The sequence below is a fragment of the Callithrix jacchus genome, chromosome 16 (genome assembly GCF_049354715.1).
Source record: "Callithrix jacchus isolate 240 chromosome 16, calJac240_pri, whole genome shotgun sequence".
Lineage (NCBI taxonomy): Eukaryota > Metazoa > Chordata > Mammalia > Primates > Cebidae > Callithrix > Callithrix jacchus.
Window position 1 is genome coordinate 71,734,757 of NC_133517.1, and position 26,483 is coordinate 71,761,239.

At 44.8% G+C, this 26,483-nt stretch overlaps 1 long non-coding RNA gene across 2 annotated transcripts in view; it reads right to left on the minus strand.

The window, feature by feature from the left end:
• LOC103788632 (uncharacterized) overlaps positions 1–26,483 on the minus strand; it is a 142,251-nt gene that overhangs the window by 54,796 nt on the left and 60,972 nt on the right. The window contains exon 3 of one of the 2 annotated variants that reach the window (XR_001907699.4): positions 17,967–18,863. The exons of the other annotated variant lie outside the window; for it this stretch is intronic. This is a non-coding gene — a long non-coding RNA (uncharacterized LOC103788632). Of the gene's footprint in view, positions 1–17,966; positions 18,864–26,483 lie in introns of those variants that run through there. 2 annotated transcript variants of the gene reach the window in all.

Below are 26,483 nucleotides of genomic sequence, written 5' to 3' on the forward strand. Positions count from 1 at the left end.
AAACAGATCTGCAATAAACATGGCAATGCAAATATCTCTTTGACATAATGATTTCATTTCCTTTGAATAAATACCCAGTAGTGGGATTGCTGGATCACATGGTAGTTCTATTTTTAATTTTTTGAGGAATCTCCATTTTGTTTTCCATAATGGTTGTACCAATTTACATTCCCACCTACAACAGACAAGGGTTCCCATTTCCCCACATTCATGCCAGCACTGGTTTTTGTGTTTTTTTTTTTTATCTTTTTGATAATAGTCATTCTAATTGGGGTGAGGCAATACCTCATTGCGGTTTTCATTTGCATTTCCCTAATGATTAGGAATGTTGAGCATTTTTTCATATACCTGTTGGCCATTTGAATGTCTCCTTTTGAAAATGTCTATTCATATCATTTGCCCATTTTTTAATCAGAGTATTTTTGTTATTGAACTCTTTTCTTATATATTCTGGATATTAACCCCTTGTCAGATGCATAGTAGCTTGCAAATATTTTTCTCAAATTTTGTAGACTCTCTCTTTACTCTGTTGATTATTTCCTTTATTGTACAGAAGCTTCCTAGTGTGATATAATCCTATTTTCTATTTTTGCTTCTGTTGACTGTGCTTTTGGGTTCTTATCCAAAAAAATATTTCCCCAGACCATGAAGGATTTTCTCTATGTTTTCTTCTAGTGGTGTTAGAGTTTGGGATCTTACACTTAAGTTTTTAATTCATGTTGAGTTATTTTTGTATATGGTGAGAGATAGGAGACTGATATCATTCTTTCGCATGTGAATTCTGCATGTGAATATCCAGTTTTCCCAGCATCATTTATTGAAGAGACTGTCCTTTCCCCCAATTTGTATTTTTGGCATCTTTGTAGAAGATCAGTTGGCTGTAAGTGAGTGGATTTATTTCTGTGTTCTTTCTTTTGTCCCACTGGTCTGTGTTTATTTGTATGCCAATACCATGCTGTTTAGATTACTACAGGTTTGTAGTATATATATTTTGAGGTCAGGTAGCATGATGCCTCTAGCTTTGTTTTTATTGCTCAAGATTGCTTTACCTATTCTGAGTCTTCTATAGTTCCATAAAAATTTTAGGATTTTTTTTTTATTTCTGTGAAAAATGACACTGGTATTTTGATCAAGACTGCATTGAATTGCAGATCACATTATAGAGAATGAACATTGTAATAACATCAATTCTTCCAATCCATGAACACAGAATGTCTTTCCATCTATTTGTATCCTCTTCAACTTCTTTCATCAATGTTTTATGTTTTTATTGTAAAGATCTTCCACCTTTTTGTTTAAATTTATTCCTAGATATTTTTTGTAGCTGATGTAGACAGGATTGCTGTATTGATTTCTTTGTTAGCTAGTTTGCTATTGGTCTATAGAAACACCACTTATTTTTGCACATTTATTTTGTATACCACAACTTAACTGAATTCATTTATTAGTTCTAAGGGATTTCAGTGGAGACTTTGGAATTTTCTACAAGATCATGTTATCTGCAAATGAAGAGTTTGACTTACTGCTTTCCAGTGAGATGCCCCTTATCTTCTCCAATTGCTCTGCCTAGTCCCTCCAGTACTAGTTTGAATAAAAGTGGTGAAAGTGGGCATCTTCATCTTTGTCCATATTTTTAAAGAAAATCTTTCAATTTTTCCCCATTCAGTATGATGTTAGCTGTGAATCTGTCATATATGCCCTTTATTGTGTTGAGGATATACCTTCTATGCCTAGTTTTTTGAGAGTTTTTATCATACAGAATTACTGAATTTTGTCAAATGCTCCTTCTGTACCTACTGAAATGATACGGTTTTTGTCCTTGATTCTGTTGATAAGATATATCACATTTATTGATTTGCATGTGTTGAACCATCCTTGCATCCCTGAAACGAATCCTACTTGATCATGGTGAATGATCTTTTTAATGTGCTGTGGAATTTAGTTTTACTAGTGTTTTGTTGAGGATGAACAAAGCTTGTGCTACTTTCAACCAACTGATACTGTTCTAATAGTGCCCCTCTGTCTTGGAAATGATATAGTAACTTACCTGTTTACGGCATGAAGCAACTTCATATGCAGTGTCTCAGCTGAGATATCAGCCATGTAAGTGTTGCTAACCTCATTAAAATCAGTGCAAAATAAGAATGAGATTTTATCTTCCCTACTGCTCATATCCACCCCACCTGACTCATTGCCTGCCACATAACAACTTGCTACAAGGAAGGGTATGCTGGTTTTAAAACAAATTTCCATCTTCTGATGGGAGGAGCACCTAACCAGCCTAGGATGCAGGAAGCACTTCCTGCAGAGTGACATCAGAGCTGAGTCCTCAAAAGGATGCAAATTTGCCAGATAGAGATGGGGTGCAACCACCTTCCAAGCCAATACCCAGATCCCCAGCTCCCTGAGTGTGACCTTGGCTGAGCCAATGAAACTTATTTCATCAAAAGATAGAGTATAATTCTCCTCCTCTTGAATGTGGTCCAGGCTTGGTGATATAGAGTATAATTCTCCTCCTCTTGAATGTGGTCCAGGCTTGGTGATGCTTTTTTAATAAATAAAATTACGTAGAAGTCACACCGTCTAATTTCTGGAGCTAGGTTATCTTGTTGCTTCTACCTGGTGCTCTCTCAGGGTGCTTGTGGGAACCCAGCTGCCACGGTATTAAGGGCGCCACATGAAGAGGCTGGATGAGATGTTCTGCCGACAGTCTCAGCTAAGGTACTAGCTAACAGCTGCAGCAACTACTGGACCTAGGAATAAATAAGTTTTTGGATGACTCCAGCTCCTGCCTTTATGCTGCCATAGCTGAAAGTGAGTAGAGCAGAGATGAACAGTTCCCTGCCAAGCCCTGCCAAAACCATAGTCTCAGAAGCAAAATAAAGGTTGTTTTACAGCATTAAGTTCTGAGGGCTTTTTTTGTTGTTTTTTGTTTTTTTGAGATGGAGTCTCGCTCTGTATCCAGGCTGGAGTGCAATGGCGCCATCTTGGCTCACTCCAACCTCCACCTCCCAGGTTCTAGCGATTCTCCTGCCTCAGCTTCCCAAGTAGCTGGTATTACAGGCACATGCCACCACTCCTAGCTAATTTTATTTTTACTAGAGACAGGGCTTCACCATGTTGGCCAGGCTGGTCTTGATCGCTTGATCTTGTGATCCACTTGCTTAGGCCTTCCAAAATGCTGGGATTACAGGCATGAGACACCATGCCCAGCCCAAGTTCTGGGGTGTTTTTATGCAGCAATGGGTAATCAGAACAAAAAGTTAAACACAAAATAGTTATGAAGTATGTGTATGTTTTCATCTGATCTGATTTATTCCCTATTACAGCTTTGTGATGACATTGCTATTAATACCCCCACTTTATAGACAAGAAAACAGATTTAGAGAAGAGGCCAGCTCAAGTGTCCCTCAGATAACAAGTTATAAAGCTAAGGGTGAACACACATCTTCCATTCTTTCAGAAACTGCATCCTTTTGACAATAAGAACTTCAGGAGGCACTTTGTCACTCGCCCTCGGACTTGCAGGGAGGAGGGAGCAGACTGAGACAGTGTGCCCTGAAGTCTACTCCTGCTTTACAGAGAGTGAATATTTGTCAGGTCACCTCCTCCAGCCATCACAAAGGTCATAGTGACTATGTCCGTCTTCCCCAGCCTGGCCTGACTTTGTCCACCTGTCAACCCTCATGTCCCATCCTTCTCTCCAGTCAAGCTGCATGTCAATCATAAACAACTTAGAGATTCCCAGGTCCACCACACGCTCTCTCACCTGGCGTGTTGTCTATGCCCTCCCCTCTCCCTGGAAGCCTCTTCCTCCCCTCTGTCTGGCAAGCTTGCACACTTCCTGAGGACTCAGTTCTGATGTCACTTCTGCAGGAAGTGTGCCCTGCAATCCTGGGCTGCTTAGGTGCTGTTTCCCCTCTGGTTTCCCAGAGTGTGTATATGCATGTGTATGTGTGTATGTGTACATGTGTGTGTGTGTGATGGGGGAACAAAGCAAAAAGTATTTTTAAATGAGGACATGCATTCTAGCTCCTAGCTGTGTCATCTCAGGATTTTATTTGACCTTTCTGAACCTCAATTTCCCATCTACAAAATGGGAATAGAAAAGTTTCTCATAGAGTCACTGGTAACATTAAATAAAATAATCTATGTAAAATGTTTGGCTCACATGTCACTGTTTATTAAACTATCACTTTTTTTTTTTTTTTTTTTTTTTTTGAGACGGAGTTTTGCTCTGTCCCCCAGGCTGGAGTACAGCGGCATGATCTCGGCTTACTGCAACCTCTGCCTCCTACGTTCAAGCCATTCTACTGCCTCAGCCTCCCGACCAGCTGGGATTACAGGGACGCACCACCACACCCAGCTAATTTTCTTTTTTTTTTTTTTTTTTTTGAGCTGGAGTTTCTCTCTTGTTACCCAGGCTGGAGTGCAATGGCGCGATCTCACCTCACCGCAACTTCCACCTCCTGGGTTCAGGCAATTCTCCTGCCTCAGCCTCCTGAGTAGCTGGGATTACAGGCATGCGCCACCATGCCCAGCTAATTTTCTGTATTTTTAGTAGAGACGGGGTTTCACCATGTTGACCAGGATGGTCTCGATCTGTTGACCTCGTGATCCACCCGCCTCGGCCTCCCAAAGTGCTGGTATTACAGGCTTGAGCCACCGTGCCCGGCCATAATTTTTGTATTTTTAGTAGAGATGGGGTTTCACTGTGTTGGCCAGGCTGGTCTCAAACTCCTGACTTCAAGTGATCCACCCCTGTCGGCCTCCCAAAGTGTTGGGATTACAGGCATGAACTACTGCACCCAGCCCCAAACTATCACTTTTACTGTTGTTACTTATGTTAAGTTCTTCTTTTTCTTCCCAACAAAATCCTGAGCTCCATGACGACAGGGCCTATTGTCTTTTTCATCAGAGTTCTCACTGCCTGGGTCCTAGTGGGCACTCAGTAAATAAGCACGAAAGATATAACAGAGCAAAGTGAAACTGGGCTTTATATTCACATTAAAACATGTACACCCACTGGAGACACTTGATTTCATTGGTCAAGAAGGCTTTAGCTACTGGGATGCCTTGAGGCCTAAAACCACCAGCATAAGAATCCAGTTAGCTGAACATCGCACCTATTAGTCCCCAAGACCCCCTTCCTCCTGGCTTAAGGGATTACCATTGTCTCACCATAATCTTTTCCTCTTGTAAGAATATCCAGGAAAGCACTTTAATGACCAATGAGTTCTATTGATTCCATGGTCTGTGCCCTCTCAGAGGTCCAGGCTGTGCTCCCTCGAAAGCCTAAGATGCTTCCCATCTTGATAAAGGAAAATCAGAATGTCCCTAGAGGCAAGGCCAAGGTGGGACCTTGAGTGGGAAGTTCTATTCTAGGATATGTTGGGAAGACGGAAGGATGAGGAGGAGGAGAAAATCTTAGGGAGCCAAAAGGACTTGTCTCCCTTACTTATGAGGAAGCATTTTACAGAGAAAAGGATGATGGGTGGAGACAAAAAGATTAAAAGGAAGGAGGAGGGAAGAATTGAGATTAATCTAAGAAGATATTTTCAAAGTATTTATTATGTCCACAAAGTACAGACTGCTCAAGCAGTAGTAGGCTTCCCATCCCTGGAAGTGCTCCAGCAGAGGCTGAAAGGTCCTGTATCAAACATTTTGAGTAGGGCATAATAGCAGGTGCTGAGTCTGTGTGCTATGTTCTCTACAGGGTCTCATTCACTTCTGATGACAACCACATGTAAGATACTCTATGTTATTCTGGTGTATGACTTCCTGCCTGCTTTCATTCTGCAAGGTCTTCCCTGTCAGCCTTTTACTTCAATTCCATTTCCATCTAGTGTCTTCCCTGGAGGATAACAGCAGCATTACAACTAGTCTCTCTACCTCCAACCCATTATGTTCAGCCCAGCCTCAGAGTGACCTGTGAGAAATGTAAATCCATCCATGTCTCTCACTGCCCTGCTAACACTCTCAATGGCTCCCAGTTCCTCAACGTAGACTCCCAGTCTTCACATAATATAGTGAAGTGGTTCCATTAAATCATTAAAGTCCTCAAATGGAAATTGTCCTACCTATGATCACAGAGACCACAGCCTCTTCTTTCCAGGCCATAGCTCATTGGACCAGGAGAGGACACCTGACTAAAGGGCAGCGAAGCCAACCCATTCCTGGAAAGGGGGCCAGTGAGGTGTCCCTGTCCAGAGCACATTGCCCAGTAGAGATGAGGGTGACCAATGAGATCCAGCAGATTCATAGCAGCCAGTGTTGACGATTATCAAATACTCTGTGTGATTTCCTCTTTCCCAGCTCCCTTGCAGTTAGGTAGGGCCATGTAACTACTTCTGATGAATGGAATGCAAAGATAAGAATTAAAATGTTAAGGACTTGTGTGCCTCTGTCCCTATCTTCTCTTGCCCTGGGGAATTTGAGGACACATATTTCAGGTGGCAATTTGCGTGATTATGTAAAGCCCTGATGGTTTTAGTTTATCTGTTATACCCGTTTCATCCTAATACATACTCTCAAGGATTTGAGCTGAGGATATACACAGAGAATTGAATACAAAAGGGTTTCGTGTTAATATCAGACTTTTAGAACAGGAACCATTGAGTTTTTGCTACTGAGAGGAAGACAAGAAAAGTCAGTTACCAGAACTGGGTTTGACTCTGAACAAATTTATGTTGTCAAAGTCCATTCCAATCTCCATAAGGTCTGAATGCTCTGAAGTTTTCATTCATTCTGTGGTGTTGGTTGTAGTATAGCCCCAGTTTCCTAAGAATCTTTGCCCTAATTCCAGAATCTCCTTTATTCCCATATGTATCTTCACAATGACCTCATTACTAGAGCTCACCTGGATGCCTCTGTTCTCTGCAACCCAAAGAGGCTGCTAGTGTACCGACCCTTCATGATCTGGCCCCTGCCAACTATTCCAACCCTGCTTCCCTTACATGCTTCCCAAGTTCTCTAGGCCCCAGCCCTGAGCACCAATCACATTTCCCAAACTCACCTAGCCTTCTGGCATTTCCAGTTCTTGCTTCAGCTAGAAGGTTCCGTCCACCACCTGCTGCCTTTCTCAAAAGCCTGTTCATCCTTCAAAACTCAAACCACCCCTTTCATGAAGCTCTCACAGTTTTAATTAATTACTCTATTCTCGTATTAGCTTGATGCAAAAGCAACTGTGGGTTTTGCCATTAAAAGTAATTAAAAGAAATGGTGAAAAACCACAATTTCTTTTGTACCCACCTAATCATTTCCACAGTACTTAAACTCTGAGACTTTTTTAACCTATAAATGGGGATAATAATAACTCTTACTTTACAGGATATATGGGAGAGTCCAAAGAAAACACTGTGGCCACGTGCAGTGGTTCATGCCTATAATCCCAGCACTTTGGGAGGCCAAGGCAGGTGGATCATGAGGTCAGGAGTTCAAGACCAGCCTGACCAAGATGGTGAAACCCTGTCTCTACTTAAAAAATACAAATGGGGCTGGGCGCGGTGGCTCAAGCCTGTAATCCCAGCACTTTGGGCGGCCGAGACAGGTGGATCACGAGGTCGAGAGATCGAGACCATCCTGGTCAACGTGGTGAAACCCCATCTCTACTAAAAATAAAAAAAATTAGCTGGGCATGGTGGTGCATGCCTGTAATCCCAGCTACTCAGGAGGCTGAGGCAGGAGAATTGCCTGAACCCAGGAGGCGGACGTTGTGGTGAGCCGAGATCGCGCCATTGCACTCCAGGCTGGGTAACAAGAGCGAAACTCCATCTCAAAAAAAAATAATAATAATTACAAATGGTGGAGGGTGCCTGTAATCTCAGCTACGTGGGAGCCTGGGGCAGAGAACTGCTTGAACCCGGGAGGCAGAGGTTGCAATAAGCCAAGATCATGCCACTGCACTCTAGCCTGAGTGACCAAGAGAGACTCCATCTCAAAAAAAGAAAGGAAGGAAGGGAAGGAGGGAGGGAGGGAGGGAGGGAGGGAGGGAGGGAAACACTGTGAGAAAACTTAAAAATGTAACAGACAACATCTACATGAACTTGCATTGTGACCATCCGCCTCCCAGGAGAACATACTTTATTCTGGATGGCGTTGTGGTTTGCTTTGTATCATCATAATATTATTTTCCTTTCCTTGTATCAATTGAGGTTTTTTAGTTGCAAACAGAAACTCTGCCTACCTCAAGCACACACCCTGTTTTTAAAGTCAAAGAAAGTGTACAGATCATGTATCAGTAAAGAGAGAGGTGAATTTGGCCACAAGTAACAGAAGCCATGACGAGTTCTTCAGCGAGGAGCCCAAAGGGAATTTCATGCCTGCCTGACATCACTAAGCAGGGTCAGGCTGGTGCACGCAATTCTCTTAAGCTTTCCCTCATGCTTTCCCTCATACCTTAGTATCTGCCACAGCCGCAAGCGTCAGGTCCACATCCCAGGAAGAAGAAGGAGAAAGGGGATAGACGGCCCCAGCAGACTTACACTTGCATCTCACTGGTCAAGTCTCATGGCCACTCCTAGCTGCAAGGAAGTCTGGCAAAGTGAGCTTTCAGCCTTCTGCGTTCTAGAGTAGAGAAGGCATGGCTTGAAGGGAATTGGGATGGGTGCTGAGTGAACAAACCTACAGTAGCTGCCATAAGGAAGTTCTCAGAAAGAAAGAAAGCTGAAGAGCCAGATGGCAAAAACCAATGGGCAGCTATCTTTAGGATGCTGCTAGCCGGGTTAATCAGCTCTAGCCATTTTCAGATTTGGGAGTCATTATTCACTTTCCTATAGTCTGATTTTCCAATATGAGTCAAGCATTCACCCCTTGGCCAGGGGAGTACTGGGATTTGGTCTGGCAAACCTTCCAGTTGGAATGTGAACAGGGAAGGGGAGATCCCAATATGAAACGAAGAAGATGGGCAGACAAAAACCAAGGTAATCCTTACACCTCCCTGTAAGGACACGAGCATCTCTGAGACAGAATCTGTGAATCTGCCTCTGTACCAGCAAAATGATGTGCCCACCTCTGCACTGTGACTTGAGTGAGTGAGCGAATTCTTTAGCCTATAGGCCGAGGTTGCCTCATCCCCTCTGTTTTGATTTGTTTCACTATTTTCATCCCCATAGAGAGGTTGGGTCTTGAAGTTGGACACACAAGGCTGGAATTCCAGCTCTACTCTGTCTTCTCAGTGTGGCTGTAGACAACATACTTTGTTTCTATGCCTCAACGTTCTTATCTGCTAAAATCTAAAATCTTCTGTCTAAAATAGAAAAATTAAACCAATCTCATGAGGTTGCTGTAAGCATGGAACAATAATGTACATGTAAAGAATTCGCCTAGTCCCTGGCACAGAGAAGACACTTCATCACCAGGGATCTCTTATTATTTTTGTGGGAATTTTAAGCAGTAAGAGTGCAACAAACACCTCTCTATCTCCGATTCTTCAATAGCTCCTCTCTGGATGTCCACAGGTTGGAGGTTTGATATTTGAGAAGAGAACAAAGTTCCAATCTTTCTAGTTCACCCTAAAAATAGTTAGTTCTTCTCTGTACATTCTGTCAGCTCAGCAAGTCCCATCTAGAGAACTGGGAGATTGTGAAAGGCAATCTTTCTAAACAGGGGTCAACTGCTCTTTACCCGAGAGGAACTCACAGAGGATACACATGAAGATAGAGAGTTGGCCCAGCGGCATGGGGCTCTTCCCACCCAGGCCAGGATCTGGTGTCTAGAACCTCAAGAATAAGCAAAACTGGTGCACTGAGCTTCCTAGAGACAATGCATGTTTATCGCATATTTATTTACTGAACCATTCAAGCATCTGAAAGGCATCTATCAAAAGTTACCAGCTCACAAACTGGCATGTGCAGAAGATGCAGAAATAATTAAGTGTGCCTGCCCTTGGAGTTCTTGTGGTCAACTATTTGCTGAAATCTTCATGTATTCCAGATAGTAGAAATAATGATAATAATGACTAACATTTAATAATCACTTATTAAGTGTCATCCACAGTTCTAAAGCTTTATATACATCATCTACTTCTAATTCTTACCTTAACCTTATAAGTTAAGTACTTTGTCCCCCTTCTGCTGATAAAAAAAAAAAAGGTACCAAAAGTTAAATAACTTACCTGGGTTCCTTGTTTAGAAACTTTACCTAGAAAGCTTTCCATTACTGTCAGATGTTAAAAGAGTATCTATCATAGGAAAGGTCCCCAGTTGTCATAGAAAAAGCCAAAGAACTTAGATTTAGTGCCACTTTGCCACTGACAAGCTAATAACACCCTCTAGACATCCTCAAGTCCTTCTCCTTGCTCAGGAAGTTTCTTCTACCAGGTCTTTTCTACCAAATTCTCTGTATAGCTACATCTTACTCATCTTTCAAAGCCCAACTCAGCTGCCCCTTCCATCAAGAAAACTTTCCAGACCAAACTATCCCAGCACATGGTTATGAGCTCTCAAACCTCTGTATTTCTCCATTCCTATCAACCTTGACCGTTAAATTCTGCCAGAAGCTTAGATTGACTTATTGGCTTATTCCTGTCTATTCCATTGAGTTCTCCTCCAAAGCAGAGATCATGCTTCGTTCATCTCTGTATCTCCAGGACCTTATGAATGAATGAATGAATGAATGAATGAATGAATGAATGAATGAATGTGTGAATTAGAAGGATTACTAAAGCCACAGTGCCTGACTCAAAGCAAGACCATAGTAGGTGCTTGGTAATCATAGACAGAGTAGAATTGAATATGAAAATTAACCAAATGAGACTCCACAAGGAGAAAAACCTTGCATGCCAGAGTTAAAGTAGACTGAGAAGATATCTGCAGGGGCTGTGAGCAAGAAAATCAGCAGATTAGACAACCAAGACTTCTAAAGATTTCAAAATTAGACTTAACCAATTCTGTCCTCTCACCAGGTGCTGGATTCCCCACTTACCACCCAGAGAAGAAGAAAAGCAGAAGTCAGCCGGGTGTGGTGGCTCACACCTGTAATCCCAGCACATTGGGAGGCCGAAGTGGGCAGATTCCCTGAGGTCAGGAGTTCGAGACCAGCCTGACCAACATGGAGAAATCCCGTCTTTCCTAAAAATGTAAAATTAGGCATGTGGTGGCACATGCCTATAATCCTAACTACTTGGGAGGCTGAGGTAGGAGAATCACTTGAACCCAGGAGGCAGAGGTAGTGGTGAGCCAAGATCATGCCATTGTACTCCAGCCTGGGCAACAAGAACAAAACTTCATCTCAAAAAAAGAAAAGCAGAAGTCATATTATTCTTTTGAACAACTTTTAGGAAAACCCACAGCTTTTATCCTATGGTTTCCACACCCTGTTCTGTCCTTCTCTCCCCATCCAACTTTTTCCTCCTGTCCATAGGAGAAAATCCAAATGTGGCCTGCTTTAAAAGCCTATTTCATGAAAATCCAGACTTACCAATAGAATGAATCAGTTAGAAGTGATTTGCTTTAACAGAAATCATCTACTTTGGGAAGAATTCTCTAAATGGCAGTAACCAGTTTGGTACACTGAAGTGCACTGTCCTTTCTGGAAACTTGGTACATAAGTTAGCTTTTTCCTCAATGTATGTCAGGTGTGCAGCAGGGCCAGTCATTCGTGGGGTGATGATGGGATATTTGGAGGACAATTGGAATGGAGTGAGAACTAAACAGAAACTAGAGCTATAACCCCTTCCTCTAAAAATCTGCCCACCTAGAATGCCTCTAGAGCCAATTTCCACAGAATATGTACCACCACATATTCTCCTTGTGAGATGATCCACCACAAGGAGAGAGTCCCCACGGTCAAATGAGCTTAACGCAAGTACCTGCTCCATCCTGCTCTTGAAGATCCTGATAACCATTTGACTCTTCGAGAATCCAGGAGGCCAGGTATGGTGGCTCACACCTGGAATCCCAGCACTTTAGGAAGCCGAGGCAGGCCAACATGGCAGAACCCCTTCTCTACAAAAATACAAAAGTTAGCCAGACGTGGTGGCACAAGCTTGTAGTCCCAGCTACCCAGGAGACTGAGGCAGGAGAATCACTTGAGCCTGGGAGGCGGAGGTTGCAGTGAGCTGAGATCATGCCACTGTACTCCAGCCTGGGCAGCACAGCAAGATTCCCTCTCAAATTAACAACAACAACAAAAAAAAGTCCAGGAGTAGATAGACTTTAGTTTTATTTATTTAACCTCACTTATACAAACTTATTTAACCCTGAAACCCTTTCATTACAGAGTCTGTAAATCATTTTGTAGAGTTACTATGCAGAAGAGGCTATCTTGAAAAAGACAGTAATGTGAAGTGAGTAGAAGCCTGATGTCTGCAGGCAGACAGCCTGGGTTTGAATCCCAGCAATGCCTCATCACGTTCTCTGTGTGACACGGGCACATTACCCCAGCCATGTTCTGTGCTTTCATTTCCTCATCTGCAAAATGCAATGAGAGGAGGGCCCACTTAATCAGACAGGGTTGGTGTGAGAAGTAAAAGTGTTAGCACACATCAAGTTTTTTTTTTTTTTCATAATTTCAAATTTTATTTTAGGAGGCCAATGCCTTATCCATGAGGCAACTGAGGCTTCTTCAAATTTTATTTTAGATTCAGGGGGTGCATGTATAGGTTTGTTACATGGGTACACCGTGTGATGTTGAGGTTTGGGATATGGATCCCACTGCCCAGGTAGTGAGCATGGAACCCAATAGGTAGTTTTTTCAATCCACACTCCCCTCCCTCCCAACCCCCCAGTGGCTACTGTTTCCATCTTTATGTCCGTCACACACAAAGTTCTAAGAATGGACACAGTGTATAATAAGAACTCAATAAATATCAGCCATGATTGGAATCACTTAGAATATGGGACCCACATAACATCCAACAACATGAAGACATGAGTATTAAGCATCTCTGAATATTCTTCCAGCTCAGCTCTAGATTTCCAGAGACATGAAAGTGTGACCTGATGATACTTGGAAAACAGAGTTAAATCCACGATGAGATGGTATAAGCAAGAGATGACCAGCCCTTCGTGATGACTCAGGATAACCCAAAGAGTGGAGGAAAGAACACGGAACTGGTCCAATGCTCTTGGTTATTAGCATGGCCTGTGGAGGATAACTACTGAGGGTGAAGCCCCACCATGCCACATTCATGCTGTGTGACTGAGGCCAGACACCTCACCTCTCTGTGCCTGGGAATAAGAGCAGCACTTAACTTTTAGGGGATTAAATGAGCTATTCGATGAACAGGGTCTGGTTTCCAGCCAGTAAAGGTTAGCCCTTATTATTCTAAGGTAGTGATGTCAATCCTTTGGTTTTCAGTTTTGTTTTTGTTTCAGGGTTGGGTTTTCTTCTTGGAAACACACAGACCCACAGAGTCTTAGAGCTACAGGGTATCTGAGGGGTTGTCAGAGTACATCTTTATTTTGCTGACAAGGAAAAGGGACTCAAAAAGAAAAAGTCATTTAGCTCAGGTCACATGGCAAATGAGAGGTGAAAGAAAAGAAAAACCTTCCTCAATGACCTAGAAAAAAAGTGAGCAACCTTTCCCTGGATGTGCAGCTAGAGAGGTGCAATGGCAGAACGCAGCTCAAAAGGACCCAAAGCTGGTGATTCCTGCTCTAAGCCCTGATCTGGGGAACCAAGCCATCTGCACCCCACGGCCCATGCTCCGCTCCTTCCATTTTCAAAGCCCACCATGGCCAGGTGAGTCTTTCTCTGAGTATTCTTCTCTCATGGCATCTCTCTCTCTGACCACGACCAGGAAGGGTCTCCACTTGTAAGGACTCGTGTGATTCAATGGAGCCCATCAGGATAACCATCTCATTTCAAGATCCATAACCTTAATTCCATCTGCAAAGTCCTTTCTGCTACATAAGATTACACATTCACAGGTTCCAAGGATTCGGGTGTGGACATCTCTGGGGGTGGTCTCCATCCTGCCAGCCACTTTGCCTAGGACCACATTGCTAGCAAGCCCAGAAGTCCCAGCCTGCTTCCAGACTCATCTGATGCCAATCAGTCATTCTTCCCCAGACCTGTTCTACCCTCCTCATGGTTCCAAGTCAGCACCATTCATTCAGCCAAATGAATTAATTAGTCATCTAATTAGTTAGTTATTTCATGCATGAATATTTCATGACCAAGCTGGAAACAGAATAGAAGAATAAGCAGGGGATATTTGCGGAGGGAGCACACATCTGGGCTACCAATTCCTAGATTCAAACCCCAGTTCTGCCCTTCACTAGGAACATGACCTTGGGTTTCTAACCCTCCATTTCCTGACCTGTAGCATGCAGATGAGAGTATTAATCTCATAGGATTGCTGTGGGAGTTCAATGGGATAGCATGTATAAACTGCTTTGCGTAGTACATGACTGGAAACTACGGAATCAATTGCCATTATTATAGTGTCTATTCATCTCCATGATGCCTCTGTGAGGAACAGAGCACAGCGAAGGTGAATCTGTCCCTCTTGATGTGATTAACTGATTTCAGAACTAACAGGATAGAACTGTGAATTTGTAGTGGTCAAAGAATAGGCTTTTGGGCTTTCCTTGGTCACTGGGGTAAGAACCTAGAATCTACTGGACTAGACGAAAAGGATCTTGAACTCACCTTAGTCACAAAGGAACAGAAAACACAGACATGATACATTTCTAGGTCAGCCCTAGATCTGGGGTGTTCCCTTCTGATAGGCCTGAATGTTTAGAATCAGATGAGCAAGTTATAACTTGGTTCAGTGATGGAGCCTCAGTTTCCTCATTCCTAAAATGAAAATCATAGTTATCGCATTCACTTTCTGTGAGAATTGTATACCTAAGCAGCATAAATCCTCACAGCAGCCCTAAAAGGTAGATATTATTCTCCCCATTTTATGGATGAAGAACCTGAACCCTGGACAGAAAAAATAGCTTCCACAAGTTCACACACCGCTGGGGTGATGACGACATCGTCAATTACAAGAACAGCAGCAACCTACACCTCATGTGAACCCTGCGTTATGTCACGCTGTGCTGTAGCTATGCCAATGCTGGCAGGGGTGGCAGGTCTTACTGTCCTCAGGACAGTCCCTTTCTGATTTTCTGCTTCTGCTCTTGCCCACCCCCCACCTTCTCTACACAACAGCCGGAGCGATCCTGAAATCTTTATTACTTCTCTATTTCTGCAAAGGTCTCCATTTCACTCGTAATAAATTCCAAAGTCATTCCCATGCCTCTGAGGCCTTATAAGGTCTGTTCTGTGCCTCCGTGATCTCATGACCGGCCACTTTCCTCCTCATCCTTCCTCCGATCACTCTTTCTGCAATCCCCCCACAGGCTCCCACTTCAAGGCCTCTGCACCTGCAGCCCACTCTCCCTGATGCACTCTCTCCTGGACATCTGTGGGCCCCTCCCTGAAGACACATTCTCCCAGTCTCTGCTCATATGTCACCTTCTCCTTAGGCGCCCCCCTCGCCAAGACCACCTTGCATGAAACAACTAACATACCCCATGCCAGCACTGTTTATCTACTTAGTCTGTTTTGTTTTGTTTTGTTTTGTTTTGTTTTTCTTTGAAACAGAGTCTCACTCTGTTGCCCCAGCTGGAGTGCAGTGCTGCAATTTTGGCTCACTGCAACCTCCGCCTCCCAGGTTCAAGCAATTCTCCTGCCTCAGCCTCCCAAGTAGCTGAGATTACAGGCACCCACCATCACGCCGGCTAATTTTTGTATTTTTAGTAGAGACAGGCTTTCACCATGTTGGCCAGGCTGGTCTTGAACTCCTGACCTCAGCTGATCCCCTCGCCTCAGCCTCCCAAAGTGCTGGGATCACAGGTGTGAACCACTGAGCCTGGTCACCTGTTTCATTTTTCATCTAAGCGTGCACCACTTGATCTGTTAGGATTGTGCATCTCTTTGTTTACTCTCTGTCTCTTCCCACCAGAGTACAAGCTCCATGAAGGCAGGGCCTTGCCGGCAATGCTCACTGATGAATCCTCAGTGCTCAGAGCAGGGCACCAGGCACAGAGCAGGTGCTCTACCGCAAAACACAATGAACTAGAAGGCTCCTTTTGGCCCTCTAGCAGTTGGGGGTCAGGAGGTGCTGAAGGGATGATGCAGAAAGCAGCTGAGTAAGTGGGAGGAGGCTGGGGGAGGCAGAGCAGTTCTGAAGGAGGAACTGCCAGGGCTGCTGACAGCGGCCTGAGGGTGCCCCTGGCAGGGCACAGCTGGATGCAGATGCCGATCTTCCCCTCCTCCCCCACAAAGTGAAGAGCATTCTGGAACCACCCAGGGCAGAGCCCCCACCCCAGAGCAAACAAGGAAACAGAAAGCCAAATCTAGAATTTTCAAAATTAAAGTAAACCTCAGAATCTCCTGTCTGCTGATTTGCTGCTTTTGTGACAAAAAAAAAGGAAAAGAAACAAATAAAGAAAAGAAAAGGAAAAAGAGAAAAGAAACAGGAGGCTGGGAATGCATTCTGAGGAAAAGACATTCCAGCCTGATTGAACAAGCAGCAGCAAGCACGTTGCCAGATGTGTAAGGATGCCGCAGAAGACAGAATTCACCCCAGACTGTGCGAATGAACACCATTTAAAGAAACAACCATTCTTGATGCTGGGGCTCCCAGAACTAGCAAGTGGGGGTCCCTCACTCAGCTGGAGGAGCAAGGGGAGGGGATGGCGTTACTGGAGACTTAGAAGAGGGCCCACCTGGCAGGAACCACAGCTGTGGAGGGGCCCAGCTGCTCCCCAAGATGTGAGCCTCCCTCTCCTTTTGCTCTTTGGCATCCTGCCAGAGCCCTCCACAGACCGGACTCAACCAGAAGACAGTGACAGGGAACCCGGGGCACAGCTGGCAGGGTCAGCCCCAGGGCTCCAAGCAGGGGGAGGAATGAAGCTGCAGGCCAGGGAGAAGAACTGCAAAAAAAAGTGCGCAGTAACCAGTGATGTCCCCATGCATGGCACAAAAGCCAGCACAGACGAGACCCCAAATACATGTTTGCTGAATGAATGAATGCAGCTTGTCGGGCATCCCCTAACACCTCCCAGAACACACGCCCGGCAGACGGCTCTGCCCTCAACACTCGGCACCAGCAATCACCAAAGGCACCTAAAAGCCTCTGCGCTCACACTCACAACAGCCCCCACACCTGACACACACACACACACATGCAGCCCCTCTCACACCAAACTCTCACACACACTTGCACACATTCACACACAGACACCTATGCCACACACACACACTCTTCCTCACACATACACACAGACCACACATACTTAACTCATACACACACACGCACATATACCACATACACTCAATTCTCTCACATGCACATATTATACACACTTATGCTTAACCCAACATGTAGACACCTACATTTACATACACATGCACACACCCAACACATGCACACCCTCACACAGATACCCATACTTCACATGCACCACACTCTATCACACACGTATTTACACACCTATGCTCAGACACACATCTACTCACACACTTTTGCTTACATTACTCTACACATACACACACACACACATACATCTAAAAGTAAGTTAGGGTTCTTCCTTGTTTTCCCAAAACTCTCCATGTCTACCTCCCCACAGACTGTGAGAACCTTGACAAGGAATGTGTCATCGGATTCTCGGCATGCGCCTGTGCGAACACAGTCTAGGTATGTGTAGTGTGGTCACAAACACAGCATGCATGGAGCCGCCTCTGGAGCTCTTACTGTGCACCAAGGTGTCTCGAGCACTTTACAATCATGGTATCACTTACTCCCTATGAGGTGAGCATGGGTCCCATTTTTCAGATATGGAAACTTAATAGCTTTCCCAAAGTGACACAACTAGCAAAGGGAGAGCCAGGGGTCTTGGGGGGGCAGGGGGGACCCTAACTCAAAAGCTATTCCCTCAGCCACCATGTTACTCATCCCTGAGCCTTGCCAAGGGTCTGCCAGGCAGCAGGAGGCTAATGGCCATTAACCAAAGCCATCTCTTCCTGCGAGATCCACACCAGTGGAAGATTATCAGCCCAGCTCTGAACGTCAGCTGTCTCCCACGCAACAATTACTAAGAATGAAATGGAGTTTATCTCTGCTGGTTTGAAACGGCCCCCACAAGTCTGCATGGAGGCAGGAATGGAGGGCATGACTTTTTTTTTTTTTTTTTTTTGAGACAAAGTCTCACTCTGTTGCCCAGGCTGGAGTGCAGTGGCATGATCATGGCTCACTGCAACCTCCACCTCCCAAGTTGCTTGAAGCAATCCTCCTGCCTCTGCCTCCTAAGTATCTGGGATTACAAGCACCCACCACCATGCCTGGCTAATTTTTTTTTTGTATTTTAGTAGAGATGAGGTTTCACCATGTTGGTCAGGCTGGTCTCAAACTCCTGACCCCATGATCCACCCACCTCAGCCTCCCAAAGTGCTGGGATTACAGGCATGAGGGCATGATTTCTTATGTCCTGGGTCACTCTGCCTCTGGCATGACTGGGGAAGCCCTTGACTCCCTCCTCATTCCCTACAGTTTCATCATCAGGGAACTCTTTGATGCCAGCCCAGACCCTGCACAAACTGATCCACTGAAAGTTCCAACTCCTGTGACTAGAGCCTGGGGAAGCTGGTGACCCGGCAGCAGAACACTACATTTGTAGAAACCAACCTCTTCAAAAGTCAGAAAATGAACCCAGAAGAATACTGCATTGATGGTGCAACTCTTGTTTGCCTACCATTTGACTTCTAGCAGGAAGTGTTTGTAAAGGGTATTTTTCTCCCTTGCTGGTCAGTTCCTCATTGAGAAATCCTCCTCTGTGACACTTGGACATCTCAGCTCCCAAAATGATGATGGGACTTTTTTTAAAAATATCCACTTCCAGGTTTGGATTCACTTCTTCATTCATCTGGAAGAGTAGAAAGGATTTCCAAATGCTTACCAAACATCTCCTTTGAGCCAAACGCCGCCCTTATCCCTAGACCCTCACGCATACACACAAACCACACGTGCTCTCCTAGAGCCTGACTATCACCTCTTGGAGTCATGCAGCACAGGATAGGATGCCCATCTCCTCTTCCTCTCCCCCGTACCCTGCTCACACATTCAATAAAGTTTATCAGTCTCCTCTGTGTCCCACCATGCGTTATGAAGCAACATGATAAAATCTCCTGTTAGCTTTGGTAACAAATAGAATGTAACCTGATGGTGAAACCTTAGTGGGCTTCAGAATTGAACAGACCCACACTGATGCTGGAAACTTCCTTAAACTCTCCCTTCCTGGAGGCCAAGAAAGCAGAAACCATCACCTGTTATGGTGACCCATGGCCAGGGTCACTGAAATCTCTTACACCCTACATCCACTCTACCACCCATCTGCCAGGTCCCTCTGTGCTTCAGTCCTTTGGAAGATAATGTGGTCTGCACTCCTGCTTATCCTGCTGGCTTCACCTTTTCCTCAACTCAGACTTCTCACGTGGCAACACCAAGCTCCTGACACACACTGCACAGGCTGAGCTGTTTCCTCACCCTACCTTTGCTCATGCTGCTTCCTCCATCTGGGATGCCTTTCCCCCTGTCTTTATCTGGCAAACTCCTACTTATGCTAGAAGCCTCAGCTCAAACTCACCCTGAGCATCATTTCCTGACCCCAAAGCTAAGCTGTGCTTCCCTGGAGCCATAGGCTTGCTCTGATGCTACACTCTCTATCTTGTGTTGAAAACATCCAGCTGCAGGTCTACCTCCCGCAGCAACCTCCGAGTTCTGGGAAGAAAGAGGAACATGGCTGGCTCATCCCTAATTCCCAGAGCTCAGCAAAGAGCCTGGCACATCATAGATGCTCAGAGGAGAACTTTCTTAAATCTGGCTCAACACCCTTCATTTTTTTCTCATCATCTAAATGCGCACGTGGATGGGCTCAGTCCCAGCCTAGAGAAACAGGAACTTAGAGATATGCACAAAGTGGCCAGATCCCCTCAGCCCACAGGCTCTCCCACCATTTGCAGTGGGTTGTGAAATAGAGAGACAGCAGCCCAGAGTGGGGGCCCCAAGAAGCTGTTGGTGGTGGAAGTCTCTGGGGTGAGATAATTCCAGAAGGGAAGCAGGTGGTCTCCACAAGATAAAGGGTTCTTGGGTATACATGTCTGATGCCCAAAACCATCCCATCCCACTAGAAATTCAGCAGTAGAGCAACCAGCAAGGGAGGCTGATAAAACTTCCTTTAGCTGAAATCTCCCACCCTGATTAAAACAGAAAGCCTCATGGCAAGTATTTCTAAGCTGTCTTTATCTCTACAGCATTATTTTATAATTATAAAGCGGTATACCAGAGCCTCTGCCCATCATCTCATTTAATTTCATAACTCTGTGAGATCAATGTTGCTTTCCCCATTTTATGAATGAGGAAGCTTAGGTACAGAGAAACTAAGTAAGTTGCCCAAAATCATCCATCTCAGAAACGGTAGAGCTGGAATGTGAACCCAGCTCTGCCTGGCCCCAACGTCCTCCTCTCTCTTACCTAAAAGGTTAAATTGTCTACCCGGACAAAGGAAAAAGTATCCCTGAACAGGAATCAGGAGACCTGCCACATGACCGTGGCCTGATCACAATCATTCTGACCCTTGAATTCCTCAACATTCATTTCCCTATGAGCCCAAGTCTACACATGGCTTAAGACACATTTAGCATTGCCTCCTTTACAGAACCTCTCCCAACCATGCCATGCCACAGTCAATGGAGAGTTAACCAATCCTTCTTTGTGCCCTCACCTGCCCCTTTATTCCAGGACCTATGCATCAGGCAGCTAGCACTGTGTAACAAGCTGCTCCAAAAACTGAATACCTCTAAACCAGGGGCCAGCACACATTTTCTTAAAAGATGGTATTTTAGGCTCTGCAGATTACATGATCTCTGTTGCAACTACTCAGATCTGCCTTTGTAACTCAAAAGGAGCCACAGACAATACATAAATAAATGTCATGACTGAATTCTAATGACATTTTATATCCAAAAACAGATGGCTGGTCAGCCCACAGACTGAAGTTTGTCAATCCCTGCTTGGAGCAATAAGCATTTATTATTGCTCGCAAATCTATGAGCTGGCTGAACCCACCTGCTGACTGGAGCCAAGCACGGCTGATCTTGGTTGAGCTCACTCAGGCATCTACAGTCAGGTGGCCAGATACCCAGGGCTTAATTTGTCTAAGATGTTTACGTTGCATATCTGGTATCTGGCCTGCTCTCTGGTAGAGTAACAGAGATGACTGGGTCATGTGTCTCTTATCATCAAGAAGGCTTACCTGGATTTGTTCTCCCAGGAAATCTGCAAGGTTTGTAGACATGGTAGACGCACACAAAGCCAAATGAGGCCTGGGCTCAAAACTGCCATACATCACTTCTACTAAATTGTATCAACAGAAGCACATTGTAAGACCAGCCCCCAGCCCTTTGGGAGGCCAAGGAGCGTGGATCATAAGGTCAAAAGATCGAGACCATCCTGGTCAACAAGGTGACCAGCCTCCCCAAAGCTGAATTTGTTTCCTTCAGATAACTTACCTCAGTGTGTAGCTGCACTGTGACTCTGATTACTATCAGTCTTCCCTGCTGGACTCCAAACCCTAGGAACTCCAGTGCTGTGTCTGCTTGGACTCACCATTGCATCCCCAGTAGCTAGCACAGCAGGGACACTCAGAACAAATACCCAGTAAGTACACAGGGAATCCAGAATAAATCTATCAGTGGGAATATTGATCATCCCAATGCTTGTGGAATCCTATGGGGGCTTCAGTGCTTCACCAGCCCCTCAGGTCCCCCTTGCTGAGGCAGTGATTCATTAGCAGGTCTTGGAAATAAGTTTACATACATCAGAGAGGAAGAATAAGTCGGATGTAGAAGAAGAGCACCCAACATTTTGCAAGGCAAGTTGGAGCCCCCACCCATATGGGAAATGGGGCAAAAAGGAAAGCCTAGGAACACTGACACTCCTGTCATGATTCTGCCCAGTGTGGGTCCAGGCAGTACCTAACAAGACACCTGGGGGTGAGCAATAGCAAGGAAGTCCAAGAACTTTGGCATATGGAACCAACATGGCACTGCCAGGAGCAATCCAGATTTGGCATCGGAAGCACTGGGTCAAAGCCCAGCTCTGCTTCTTTACCAGATTTGGGACAAACAACCTCTCTGTGCCTTGTTTCATCATCTGTAAAATTAAAATTGAGATTAAAAAATCCCTTTCAGCATAAATATGAAACCCTAAATGAGTTTACATGAAAGGATGTCGCAATAAGAGCTAACAATCAGGGTGTGCCAGAAGTGCCTCTAAACATTTCACAGGCTTTAGCTCACTAACTCCCACTGCATCTTTACAAGGCAGGTCCTACTACTATCCCCATGCCACAGATGAGGAAACCAAGGCTCAGTCATTTCAGAAACCCTCCCAAGGTCACACTGCTAGGAGGATCTGGATCTGAGGCTTGAGCTCATGCTCTTTTGTTCCAGAGCCTGTCCTTGTTACCACTCAAGGACACTCAACAAACCCCAAGGTGGTGTTACAGTTAAGGCTGTCAGCCATCCCCAGGGCCGGGCATGCCTTCCCCCTTCCTTCCTGTCTGCATTCGCCTGGCTAAATGGCAAAACAGATGCCTGTGTCCTGTGCTTGCCTCCGTCATTCCCACTCCACCCGACCTTGAGCTAGCAAGGCCAACTTTCTGAAACCCAGGGTATCCCTTTCCATAAAATGGATCTAAGAATCCACACCACCTTCACAGGGTCATCACGGGGAATAATAGACACTGTTATTATTAGACAGCATTGCCAAGCAACGTTGAACTTGAAGGGGCTCCAGAGCAGGACACTGCCAGGCTTGAAGAATGTGGACACTAAAGGGCCTAAGTGCCCGTGGGGGAAGAGCTCTTACAGAGCGGGTTGCCCCTGCCCAGAGGCCACCTTGTTTACGCAATGATCAACTCATTCTGAAACCCAGGAGGCTGCCATCTGCCCTCAGAGCAGGCCCAGACACTGCTTTCCTGTTTGCTTCGTTGGCTTCAGATCGGGTGGTTTTTTTGATTTGGAAAAAAAAAAAAAAAGGACTTTGGCAAGAGATGTTGTCCCTAAAATTTTAAGTGGTTTGTTTTTCTTTTCTCCCTGCTCCCCCGGCCCAAAGCCAGCCCCTGATTTTTTCTTTCTTTGATTGCATGGAACCTCAAACAATGGCGTCATTTACAGACTCCAAGCAGCCTCCTGCCATGGGTCCCACGCTGAACTCTGCTTTCTAAATCGTTGGCTGCTGTCACCCTGACTCTGAAACCGCAGCTCTTCTTTGAGGTTGGGTCATGTGGCATCTGAGGGCTCCATAGCCTTGGAATGGCAATGTAAGCTGACCAGCATTCTGACTTTGTATTTTAAACTCATCCACTGTTATTAAATGCTGGTGGCACATCTCCCCCTCTCTGACCAATGTATCTCCAAAGTTCTCAGCATTCTGTTCAATGGGTCTAACCCTCACACTCCTGACTCTGTTTCCTGGGACACTGGATAAATACAGCTGGCCAATGTCTACTGCACTTAGAGGTGCAGAGAACCAGGGCCAAGGAGAAGAAATCCATGTGGTTTCTGCCCTCCTGGATTCCCTAGACTAATCGGGACACTTCATGTTAAGACAATCATTTTGGAGAAAAAGCACATTAGACTCTATTAGTCGTTTACACAAGATTATGAAATGGCCTTTTTGATAAATCCAAAAGCATTTGCTATTAGATGGTGAAGAGGAAGATAAGACTTCACAGGACAAAACACCCCAAAAAGTGAAAGGCGGCATAGACATGGAAGGTGGGAACACACTGAAAAGGAACTTTACCTTTGTCTTGAAGTTGCCTTGTGCTAGAACCATGCCAATGCTTTACTCCAAAAGGAAGTAAACTTCTAAGAGACTACCACACTGTTTATGAGACTTATTCCTGATTTACTTTATTTGACACATTTTATATAGTGCTTTTATGTGTTTAGGGATTATTCAAATACAGACTAATCTAATCCTCACATCATCATTAGATCATTTTTATTAGAATCTTATCTTAAGGATGAGGAAACTGAGGCACAGCAAAATGACTTGCCCAAAGTCCCACAGCTTTTGAGTGACAGAGCTGGAACTCACATATTCAGACAGTCTGGCTCCAAAATCCATGCTATTAATTTCTATATTGTAATAGCAAAAGAATACAAAGCTATTTGTATACATTTATTTTTTGGACCAATAAAAGAATAAACTCCTGTGATGAGTAAGCCATTTTCAACACTCAACTCAAAGAACTCTTAACTTAAAAAGCATTACCAAGACTGTCACAACCAGCAATCTGAGGCTGACTTAGGAACTTGATGACGACATTCATTAATTCACCTTTTTGACTCATCCAATAAGCATTACGTGGAGGACCCTCTATGCCTGGGGCCAGTCACTGAGGATACAATTGTTCACAAGATAGTCCTGGTCCTTCTGGCCTGAGCTCACCCTTTGAACAACAGTTGGAGACCCAGAGGGTTGCTGGTGCATTCAGGAGGCAGATGGCAGGTGTGGGCCAGCTCCTGTGGGAGGACAAGTTGCACCTAACTCAGACCAGGGGACTGGGGGTAGGTTCAGAGCAGTGACATCTAAGCTGAGGCCTGACAAAGGAGGAAGATTCAGTTAGATGCCAAGGCAGGGGCAGAGTGAATGAGGAAGTAGAAAGAGCATGCGCAAAGTCCCAGAGGTGCCAAAGAGCCCAGGCTGCAAGAAAACAGAAAGTTGAGTGAGGCCGATGTGCAGAGTGTGAGCAGGTGATCATCAGAGGTTGAAGATGGCCTGACAGCAGGACCCAATGCCATGAGTCCATATGGACCCCAGTACAGATACTAGATTTGTGCTAGGGTCAAAAAGGAGTGAGTCAGTGGAGCCAGAGACTCTGATATAACATCACGTGACAGATAGCAGTCCCTGAAGGAAATCAAAGTATTTCACCTCCAAATATATTTCTTTGACGTATTTCAAAATGACCCTGCGAAGCCACCCCTTATGGGGAAAATTTACATTCTGCAGAGAATCGTCTTCCCTGTCTTTTCCTGATCCAGGAGAGATTTAACTAAGAGTCTGACACCTTTTAAGGTCTAATAAGATATTTACCATCTGTTCTGTCTGAAGTCTGCTACCGGGAGGCTTCATCTACATAATAAGAATCCCAGCCTCCATAATCCCCCTTATCTTAACCCCAAGCGTTTCTTCTGCTGACTCAAACTCTTTAGGCAAAGCCTAACACTTTCAACCAATTGTCAATCAGGAAATCTTTGAATCCACCTGTGACCTAACCAACATGTAACTTACAAATACTGATTTAGATTTTTCCCTGTAACTTCTGTCTCCCTAAAATGTATAAAGTCAAAGTATAACCCAACCACCTTGGGTGTATGTTCTCTGGACCTCTTGATGCTGTCTCATGGGCCATGGTCCTCACACTTGGTTCAGAATGAACTTCTTCAAATTTCAGAGTTTGGCTTTTTTCATCAACAGAATGAACTGAATGCTTGTGTGTGTCCCCCTAAATTTATCTGTTGAAGCCCTAACCTCCAACATTATATTAGGAGGTGAGGCTTTCGGGGAGTAATTAGGTTTAGAGGAGGTCTTGAGGGTACAGTCCCAGTGATGGGATTAATGCCCTTAGAAGAAGAAAAAGAGACAAAAAATCTATTGCTCCACCATGTGAGGACACAGCAAGAAGGCAACCATCCGCAAGCCAGGAAGAGAGCCCTCACCAGGAGCCAAATCTGCCAGCATCTTGATCTTGGACTTCTCAGCCTCCAGAACAGTAAGATATAAATGTCTGTTAAGACCCCAGTCTAAAGTATTTTGTTATGGCAGCCTGAGCCAACTAAGATGACCTCAAGTTAAATCTAAAACTTTGCCTCAGACGTCAACACTTAGGAAGCTACCACTTCTCCTTGAAACAATACAAATGCAAAGAATATGCAAAAAAAACACACTCACAAAAGAAATAATCTCCAGTGATAAGGGAAGCCAAACTGAAGACTTTAAAGTGACCAACCCGAAGATATTTGTTTCTAGTTAACTTTCATTTCCTCAGGACCTATCAGTACAGACTGAGGGGACACACTACAGAAACTAAGGGATGCCCGTGGCTTGCCCACCCCTGCCAAGGATGCACTGAAATCTCAGCCCTTCCTTTCAGATTTGGGGAGGTCTTGGGGAGTCTCCCATACACAAGACAGTTCTCCCCCTTAATTCTGTGATTACTGTTCACCCTCCCTCTGCCATTCAACTTGTGCTTCCAGTCATTTCCCCGGGGCCCTGCCATCATTCCCTATGGCTGCTCATCCTGCCAACATTTCTGAGGCTCATACCTCCTGGCCATGGACACAGACCTGTTTCCTAGCTGCTCTTTCTTCCATGCTGTAAGTCATCTGGTATTAGAAATGCTTTGAGGCAGTCATGGGGCTGAGTGAACACACTGCCTTAGACCCATGCAAACCTTCATTCCCCAACAAGC